This window comes from Mustela nigripes, chromosome 12 (assembly GCF_022355385.1).
Source record: "Mustela nigripes isolate SB6536 chromosome 12, MUSNIG.SB6536, whole genome shotgun sequence".
NCBI lineage: Eukaryota > Metazoa > Chordata > Mammalia > Carnivora > Mustelidae > Mustela > Mustela nigripes.
Genome location: NC_081568.1, coordinates 158,710,068 through 158,721,423, shown reverse-complemented (window position 1 = coordinate 158,721,423; position 11,356 = coordinate 158,710,068).

Genomic DNA, 11,356 nt, shown 5'->3' with positions numbered 1-11,356 from the left:
ACAAAACATAGGATCATGTAAGAAGGGAGGGAAAAATAAAATAAAATGAAATCAGAGAGGGAGAAAAACCATAAGGAACTTGTAATCACAGGAAACAAACTGAGGTTTGCTCGAGGGTAATAGGGGTAACTGGATGATGGACATTAAGGAGGGCATGTGATGTAATGAGCACTGGGCATTATATAAGACTGATGAATCACTGAATTTATCTCAGAAACTAATAATACATTTTGTGTTCATTATTTTAATTAAAATAAATACAAACAAATGTTTGGTAGGATTTACCTGGGTAGAAAATTTGAATAGATATTTTCTGGAAAAAATATACATATGGCCAATAGACATATGAAAAGACGTTTATCATCCTTTATCATCAGTGAAAGGTAAATCAGAACAAAAAATGATTTACCACCTTTCATGTTCAGAATGTCTAGCATAAAAATGTCAAGCAATAACAAGTATGGGCAAGGTTGTGAAGGGAAAGGATTCCTCACATAGTACTGGCAAGCATGTAACTTGGTGCACCCACTGTGCACCAAGTTATAAAGGTCCTCCAAAAAATGAAAATAGAAATACCATGCAACCCACTAATCTCCCTATGGAGTATAAAAAGAAACTGAAAACACTAAATTGAAAATATATGTACACCCTTATTTTTATTGCAGCTTTATTTACTTATATTAGCCAAGATATTGAAGCAATTAAATGTCCATCTGTGGAAACAAGTATAAAGTGATGTGGTTACTCAGCCATCAAAAGAACACATTTTAAATTTAATTTACATCATCACTATATTTTAAAGTCAGCCTCAAGGATTTTATGGCTTCTGCCCAATTAACATTTGCATATATGCCAGCTTGATCTACCAGCTAAAGGATTATGGGCATCTGAGAGAAGAATCTTCTGTCAGTTATTGGAGTATTTTATGCAAACAAAATTTTTATCAAGCTTTGGTGAATATCATTAACTTCTGTCCTATAGTTGGAACAGTCCATCAGACAGTAGGGGTCTTTCTACTGCCTTTCCTTACTCTTTCTACTTGGACCCTTGAACCCCTATAAGCTTTACCTCATGACTCTCAGATATTATTATTTACTAGAACCACTTGGAATACTTGCTAAAATAGAGATTCCAGACCCTACATCCAGAAAATTCAATGCTTGGGCCTAGGATGAGTTACTGAAATCTGCATTTCCAATAAGAGCTCAAATGTTGGTGACATGGATCACACTATGAGAAGGTTATTCCTGTCTGAGTTATAGGGATTTCAGTCAGATATTACATCTAGGCACTTCTTTTCTTAGTCACACAGAGACATGCATTAATTGTCTTTCATGCTTCTCTTAATCATAGCTACCAAATTGACTGACACCTTTGGATAATTTTGGATAACCAGAGATCTCTGAACGTGTGACCCCAAATAGTAGTGGAATGATTGCCATTGTTTTCTGTCATGACAAAATGATTAACTTAGTTTGCAAATCTGATAAAATACTTTATACATCATGATGTACAGCTTCATAGATGCTAGGTGATTAAAATGTTCTGCATTTTCTGTTTAAAATTAAACATTTATTATTTTCCTTTTAATCAATTAAATAATTAATTATTTTAGGTTTATTTTATTTATTAATTTATTTTTTTTTTGGCGTTCCAGAATCCGTTGTTTATTTTCAATAGTGTTTGATTCTTTTGGGAGAAGGGGGTGGGATTATGGACATTGGGGAGGGTATGTGCTTTAGTGATTGCTGTGAAGTGTGTAAACCTGGTGATTCACAGACCTGTACCCCTGGGGATAAAAATATATATTTATAAAAAATTAAAAATTAAAAAAAAATAGTGTTTGATTCTTAGTGTTAAATTTAGCCATCAAAATTAATACCAGCTTGATTCCTTTGCATGAAAACAAGAAATGATCAATCCCAAAACAGATGATTTGTTCATGAATCATCTTAATAGACTAAATTATACCAGTCACCTGATGTAATCCATTAGTTTTTTCACAATTACAAACTTTCCAATCAGTAGCAACATTGGCTCATGCTATGAATTTTACTAGCCCTTCTTATAATTCTACCTATACCAACCACAGTGTGTGTGCATGTGTGTGTGACTTGAAGGCCACAGAAGTAGCCAGTGATATTTTGAGGAGATAAAGGTTTAGTCCTTTCCCCATACTCCCATTAAAACTGGAAAACAATTAAAAGACAGGAAATTAGCAACTTTAGAAAAAAAATCTGTCATTCAAACCAACATTCATTAACCAAATATGTTTTAACAGGCAGGCTCACAAAAAACTTCATGGGACCTGATCTGTGAACTCAATGAAATCATTGTCTTTCTGGAGGTTCTCACTACATCTTACATAAAAGACTCACATTGGGGGAAATAATTAGACATGAGAGGCAGGCTCTGTCATCCAGAAAGCCAGCATTGCGAAAACAGAATCCAAAGCTTAAGGCTGGATATGGCCTGGCTGGGCAGTTTAGTTTAGACTTTAATATCTAAACACAAAGCATGCATATCATCCTGCCTCCTCTCTGGGTAGAGGATGCAAACTTCGAAATATTTTTTAAGCTAATCCACATATTTAGATTATACTGAAATTTACTTGTAGGAGTCAATTTCTACTATTCACCATATTAAACAACAAGATATTATTTTCACCAATAAAAAATCTGATTTTGTTATGTTGTTATTCTTTAAATAGTGACTATCAATTGTTACTTAATCAAAACATTTAACAACCACTGCTCTAGAACCAAAGATCTCCTCTAGTGAAATATTCTACAATCTTAAGATAATTAAGTGTCAAATCTAAATAATTAAATGCTTTCACATTTCAGCTGGTAACCTCGTTGATTTTTGTTCATTTTTGTTCTAATTTTACCACTATTTTGGTATTCTGACATCACATTACTTTTAAAAATATTTAATTTAAATTCAATTAGTCAACATATAGTGCATCCTTTTTTTAAATTTATTTTTTTTATTTTCAGCATAACAGTATTCATTATTTTTGCACACACCCAGTGCTCCATGCAATCCGTGCCCTCTATAATACCTAACACCTGGTACCCCGACCTCCCACCCCCAGCCCCTTCAAAACCCTCAGATTGTTTTTCAGAGTCAACAAATAAGAAGGGAAATAATCATGATTAGAGCTGAGATGGATGAGGTAGAAACCAGAGATACAGTAGAACGTATCAATGAAACTAGAAGCTGGTTTTTTGAAAGAATCAATAAGATCGATAAACCATTGGTGACACTAATCCAAAAGAAAAGAGAGAAAGCTCAAATACATATAGTACATCCTTAGTTTCAGGCACAGTGTTCAGTAATTTATCATTTGTGTATAACACCCAGGGCTTATCACATCACACCATCATCCCCTCTAGCAACCCTCAAGTTGTTTCCTATAGTTAAGTGTTTCTCATATGTTTTCTTCCTCTCTGATGACTTCTCATTTAGTTCTCCCTCCCTTACCCTATGATTATATGCAGTGTTTCCTATATTCCACATATGAATGAAACCATATGATCATTTTTAAAAAATTGAAATGTGATGTCAGACTAGTGTATGAGATACCACCTTACACAAGCCTGACATCACATGTCAAAGTTGTGTTATTTTTTTTAACTGTCATATGAGTTGGTTGATGGGGTAAATGAAATCTAACATGCCATACCTTAATTCTGATCCTTTAAGCACAGATTTTTCATCAGAATATCTCTGTTCTTTTTCAGATTCCAAACTGGATGGAGTGACGAGATGATGAACAATAATTCTAATGTTATTGCTCAGTGAACCACATGGATGGGGCATGAATATCCATAGAATATTGGGTGGCTAGACCAGATATGATACTTCCAGGAACAAATAAAGACATATGGCATGATGGCTCTTCTCCAAGAGGCAGTAAAGAAATAGAGATTCAGATATTTGCCCAGATATAGATTTTTTTGTTTGTTTGTAATTTATTTTGTTGGTTTATTAAAGTATATTCCATATATTCCAACTCACTGACTGGGTGATAGTATTTGCACTCACCTTTTTAAAAGTTTTTATTTATTTATTTAACTCAGAGAGAGATCACAGGTAGGCAGAGAAGCAGGCAGAGAGAGAAGGGGAAGCAGGCTTCTCGCTGAGCAGAATGCCTGATATGGGGCTCGATCCCAGGACCCTGAAATCATGACCTGAGCCAAATACAGAGCCACCCAGGCGCCTTTTGCACTCACCTTAATTACACAGTGTAGTTGGAATAATAGGAAGGACAGGCTTTAGTTCAAGGATATACATATAAAAATTAGGACCAATCTCTTGGAATGTGTTTTGTTTGTCGGAATGTTTCACATAAGCATAGGGGTTATTTTCTTTAGATAACAGAAAAGTATGTATAAATGTGTTTAAAGAATTGTTTTTTGAATTGAAATTGTTTAGAATTCTGTGTCTGGAACGGTGTCTGTGTGTGTGTGTGTGTGTGTGTGTGTGTGTGTGTGTGTGTGTAAGCAGGCATTTATATGTGAAATGATTCATTTGCTTGTATGTAACTTAGATGGCCTTCCAAACCTTTATATTCCAGTTAAGTTATTTGCACTCATTGTTAAACAAAAAAAGAACAACAAAAAATTTTGTATACCATATTTGACTGGAGAAGCTTAATATTTCCATTTATCATTGTAAAACCAAAGACAGTTTTTAAAAATAATTTTTGTATATAACATTTACTTGTATGGGATTTTGTCTTAATAACAAAAGTACACTGATTTCTTTAAATTTTTTGAGCACTGGAGCACCTGGGTGGCTCAGTGGGTTAAGTTCTCTGCCTTCAGCTTGGGTCATGATCCCAGGGTCCTGGGATCAAGCCCCTCATCAAGCTTTCTGCTAGGTGAGGAGTCTGCTTCCCTTCCCCTCTCTCTGCCTGCCTCTCTGCCTGCTTGTGATCTCTGTCTGTCAAATAAATAAATAAAATCTTTTAAAAAATAAATGTTTTCAGCACTGGGTATGGTGTATAAACAATGAATTCTGGAACACTGAAAAAAAAATAAATAAAAAAAGTTTTTAAACCTGGGGAAGTAGATTTGATTCCCACTAGACATAGAGTTTTCTATTTCCTTGCATTTCAGGAATTTTTACTGTCTGTGCAGAAATGGGAACATTCCAATTCTATGAAAGGTAGATAAAAGGAACAACTGTTATAAGTGAAGCTCCGAATCATATCATAAAGTAAAATTCTTTATGGAATATATGCACAGGGGAATAGTATACAGGGATACTATTTCTGTTATCCATGGTTTATAAATGTAATATCATACTCAATGAAATCAAAATGGAAAGACAAAAAGTTCTAATATTAGTACGAATTTTCAAGAAGAATCCCTACAATACTGTCATTTGTGCTCAGTTGTGCCTGAAATCCTTAGGGTTCTTTCATGGTGTTCATTGCATCTCTAATCTTTGTGGCATTTGCGTGCCTGTTTTGACCTTCATGAAGATCACATATTTGACTTCTCCTTGAGGCTAATCATTGTACTGTGACAAGATTAAATAATAAGATGCTGGATTAAAATGAGCACTGTGTTGTCAAATCCTTGTTAGAAATTGACAAAGAGCAGAGGAAGGATCTAAAAAAGAATCAAGTTGTGCCTCAATTATTTTGAACTCACATTTGAGAGTTGCTGTGTTGTCCCTCCCACAGCCAATATTACTGGGTAAAAATAGCCCAGATTATGCCTGTGGTTTATTTTCTGGACAAGTATCTCCAATTCAAAGTGTAGAAATAATCTGAGAATTATGAAAATACAGGGATCCCAGGACAACTTAATCCAAAATGCTAGGGATAGGCATATGTATTCCTTTGAGTTACTGTTTTTGTATTTTCTGAGTAAATGACCAGTAGTTCAATTACTGGATTACCAGAGCAGCATTATTTATAATAGCAAATTATGGATGCAGCCCAAGTGTCCATTGTTTGATGAATGAATAACTAAGTGATACACATACACCTGTGATACAAATACACACATAAACACACGCACACACACACACACACACACACACACACACACACACAGGAATATTATTTATCCATACAAAATAAGGAGATCTTGCCATTCATAACAACTAAGAACCAATCCAGTTTATACTAGTACAACAAGCTCATATTCCCCTCTCCTTGTCTTAAAATAACCTCCTGACATCAGGGGCTGAATTTTGCCTTGTTCTGGTGCTAAGTCACCACGCTAAAGTGAACAGAGGATATATGTTAAATACATATGTACTCAATGCTTATGCATGATCGTTCCTCATAAATAGTCATAAGTTTCTATGCCCTTTTAATGAATATATGCATAATCTCAATCTCTTTGATTATAAAAATATGTATTTTCTCCCCATTCAGAAAGGCAGATTTGAGTCTTGCTCTCCTCTCCTCTTTTTGACTGATGTTGTTACATTTAAATACATACATGCCAGTTCATGGTAACTGGCATTCTACTCTCCATTGCTATATATTTGACTTTTTCCTAGTTTTATTAAGATATAATTGATATATGACCCTGCAATTGCACTCCTGGGTATTTACCCCAAAGATACAGATGTCGTGAAAAGAAGGGCAATCTGTACCCCAATGTTTATAGCAGCAATGGCCACGGTCGCCAAACTATGGAAAGAACCAAGATGCCCTTCAATGGACGAATGGATAAGGAAGATGTTTTCCATATACACTATGTAGTACTATGCCTCCATCAGAAAGGATGAATACCCAACTTTTGTAGCAACATGGACGGGACTGGAAGAGATTATTACTGAGTGAAATAAGTCAAGCAGAGAGTCAATTATCATATGGTTTCACTTATTTGTGGAGCATAACACATATCATGGAGGACAAGGGGTGTTAGAGAGGAGAAGGGAGTTGGGGTAAACTGGAAGGGAAGGTGAATCATGAGAGACTATGACTCTGAAAAACAATCTGAGGGGTTTGAAGTGGCGGGGGTGTGGGAGGTTGGAGCACCAGGTGGTGGGTATAATAGAGGGCATGGATTGCATGGAGCACTGGGTGTGGTGAAAAAATAATGAATACTGTTTTTCTGAAAATAAGTAAATTAAATAAAAAAGATATAATTGATATATACATATAGAACAATGTATTAGTTTAAGATTGCAACATGATTATATTATATATGTATGTGTAGAGAAATGTTGCCACAGTAAATTTAGTTAACACATCCAATAGTTGAATAGTTACCATTTTTTGTTACGGTGAAAAATTTTAGGATTTACTTTCTTGGTAATTTTCAAATATACAATAGAGTATTATTGACTATAGTTACCTTGGTGTGTGTGACAACTTATAACTACAGATTTGCACTATGACTACCAAACACTTAACCCCCAACTCCTTCACCCACATCTCTGACAACACCTAATCTTATATTTATCATTGTGAGTTTTTTAATTAATTTCACATGTAAGTAATATCATGCAGAATTTATCTTTCTCTGATTTATTTATCTTAATGTAATTCCCTCAAGATTCATCTATGTGATGGGAAATGGCAAGATGTTTTCATGGAAAACAAATATTGCATATCCATTTTATTTTTAATTGAATTTAATACATTTAATTTTAATTGAAATATGGTTGACATAACAATGTTACATTATACATATACATTTCAGATACACAAAATAATGAGTGAATATTTCTATATGTATGCTATACTAACTACATGTAGCTAACTCTACCTTGCATTAATGACTTATTTGTTCTATAACTGGAAGTACATACCTCCCACACCCCTACATACATTTGCCTATAACTCTACCACCAGCCCTTTGGCAATCATCATTTGTTCCCTGTATTTCTGGGTCTATTTCTTCTTTATTTTGTTTGCTCATTTGTCTCAATTTTAGATTCCACATATGAGTGAAATTGTATTATATTTGTCTTTAACTTATTACACATAGTGTAATCCTCTCCAGGGACAACCACATTGTTGCAGATAGCAAGCTCTTATTTTTTTATGGCTGAGTAATATTCTAGTGGATATAGGTATATAGGTATATATACCTATATATACTTATATATAAATAAATACATGTTTACTCAGTGCCTACACCCAATGCCTACATCTTTCCTCATATTCATAGATTTCTCTGCCTTTTTCTTCAATATATACATATCAACCTCTGTTTATAAAAATATGTATATTTATATAAAAATACATACAAAAACATATGGAATATTATATATATAGTTATCTCAACTTATGTATTAATATGTGGATATATATGATATGATATCATATCATATATTATATTATTGTATTATGTTATCTATTATGTATTACATTATATATAGTATATTGTATTTATATACATTTATATAATTTTATATATACTATATATTATATCATATATATCCTCATATATTATATTATATATTATATACTATACTATGTTATTATATATTATATTATATCATATTATATATTATATTATCATCGTATCATATATTATTATATCACATATATCATATATATAATGTTATTATACATTATATATCATACATCTACACATGTATTGTTATATTATATTATATGCATTATTATATTATATATATCCACATATTATATATTATATATGTATATTATGTATAGTTTGTATATATGTGTGTGTATGTGTGTATATATATATATATATATATATTCACATATTAATCCATTCACCTACTGAAGAACACTTAGATTGTTTTCATTTCCTTGCTTAAATAGCTCTAAGTGGAATTGTTTGATCATAGAATTGTTAATTGTTTGATCATGGAATTGTTTGATCATAGAGTATTTCTATTTTTATTTTTTAATTTTTTAAATTCACATCCAATTAACAAAGGTAAAGTACATCATTGGTTTTCCATGAATGTTCAGTAATTCTTCAGTTGCATGTAACACCCAGTAGTCATCACGTCACTGCCCTCTTTAATATCCACCACCCAGTTATCCCATTTCCCCTCCCACCTCCCTTTCTGCAACCCTCAGTTTGTTTTCCAGAATCAAGTCTCATATGGTTTGTCTCCATTTCTGATTTCTTAGTATTCAATTACCCCCACCCCTATTTTCCTCTCCAAGATTCCTTATGTTCCACATATGAGTGAAACCATATGATAAGTATTTTTCTCTGGATGGCTTATTTCACTTAGCATAATCCCCTCTAGTTCCATTTATGTCCTTGTAAGTGGTATGTATTCGTCCTTTCTGATGGCTGAGTAATATTTCATTGCATGTATATACTACTTTTTCTTTATCCATTCATCTATTGAAGAACATCACATTTCCTTCCACAATCTGACTATTGTGAAAATTGTTGCTATGAACATTGGGATGCATGTGCTCCTTCTTTTCACTGCATCTGTATATTTGGAGTTAATACACAGTAGTGCAATTGCTGGGTCATAGTGTAACCCTATTTTTAAACATTCTTTAGAAACCTCCATACTGTTTTCCAGAGTGTCTGTATACCTTGCATTTCCACCAAGAGTGTAAGAGGGTTCCTCTTTTGTCACGTCCTCATAAACATTTGGTGTTCCCTGTCTTGTTAATTTTATCCATTCCGACTGGTGTAAGGTGATATCTAATTGTGGTTTTGATCTGTATCTCCCTGATGGCAAGTGATGTTGAGCATTTTTTCATGTGTATATTGGACATTTGTATGTCTCCTTTGGAGAAGTTTATGTTCATGTTTTCTGCCATTTTTTTGACTGGGTTATCTGATTTTTTGGGTGTTGCATTTAAAAAGTTTTCTATAGATCTTGAATACCAGTCCTTTATCTGTAATATTGTTTCCAAATAACTTCTCCCATTCTGTAGGTTGCCTTTTCCTTTGCTGTGCAGAAGCTTTTTATCTTGATGGAGTGCCAAAAGTTCATTTTTTACTTTGTTCCCTATGTCTTTATCTCTTATTATTTTTATTATGTTATGCTAGTCACCATGCAGAATGTTATTAGTGTTTGATATCTTGTTCCAAGATTCCTTCCTTACATATAACACTCAGTGCTCCATGCAAATCCATGTCATCCTTAATACCCATTCCCAGGCCAACATATACCTCTCCAAAACCCTCAATTTGTTTCTTGGAGTCCACAGTCTCTCATGGTTCATCTCCCTCTCCAATTTTCACCCCCTCAATTTCCCCTTCCTTCTCCTAATGTCCTCCATGCTATTCCTTATGTTCTACAAGGAAAAACATATGATTATTGGTTTTCTCTGCTTTTATTATTTTACTCAGCATAATCTCCTCCAGTTCCATCCATGTTTATGCAAAAGTTGGGTATTTGTCCTTTCTGATGGCCTATATCTTCCTTATCCATTCATCTGTGGCTCTTTCCACTTTGGCTATTGTGGATATTGATGTTATGAACACTGGGGTACATATAGTCTTTCTTTTCAATTTATTGTACTTTTTGTCCTATTGTCTCAAGTCAGAGAACCATCTGAAAGGGTTTTTTTTTTTTAATTTTTCAGTTATCTACTGTGTCCTGTCTGCTTCATTTTAATGTCCATTCCATTTGTAGCATCTCCTAGTCTCTGGGAACCTGAAGTGGTGGTTATGTTGTCTCTTTTGTAAAAGCTTCAATTCATTACTTCCTATCCCCATAAAGTTCTAATTTTCATCTTAAAATAATAAATACACAAACAAACAAACAAATAAATAAATATATAATACAAAATTTTATTTTCATAGTGTACTTACTAATGTGATTGACTTTTTAAAAATATTTTATTTTCTTGTTTATCTATTTATTATTTATCCATTTATTTAATTGATAAAAAGAGAGAGAGGGCATGAAGACAAGTGGGGAAGGGCCAGAGGGAGAAGAAGAAGCAGATTCCATGCTGAGCAGGGAACCAGACAGAAGGCTTGGTTCCAGGACCCTCAGTTCATGACTTGAGCTGAAAGCAGCTGCTTATCTACTTGAGAGATCCAGATGCCCAATCCAATGCCCAATTATATATATATTGTTTGAATATATATACATATATGTAAAATTTAGTGTTGTACTCAACTGATGAATCACTGAATATTATAAAAAAATGTTTTACTTACTATAACTTGCTTAATTGAATTTGAATCAATAAATGTGCATTTTATTTATACATAGAAGACATTTTACGTTGCTCTACAACAAAATATATGTATGTTGGAGAGCTGTTAACTAGAAGAAAGCAATTTAAAACCATTGATATCGGAATGGATATAAATGAAAAAAACATGATTTAATTAGGACTAAATCATAGTTCTTTTAAACGATATGTACTTAATTATTTCCCTTAAAGGACTAAGTTACAGTATGGAATGGT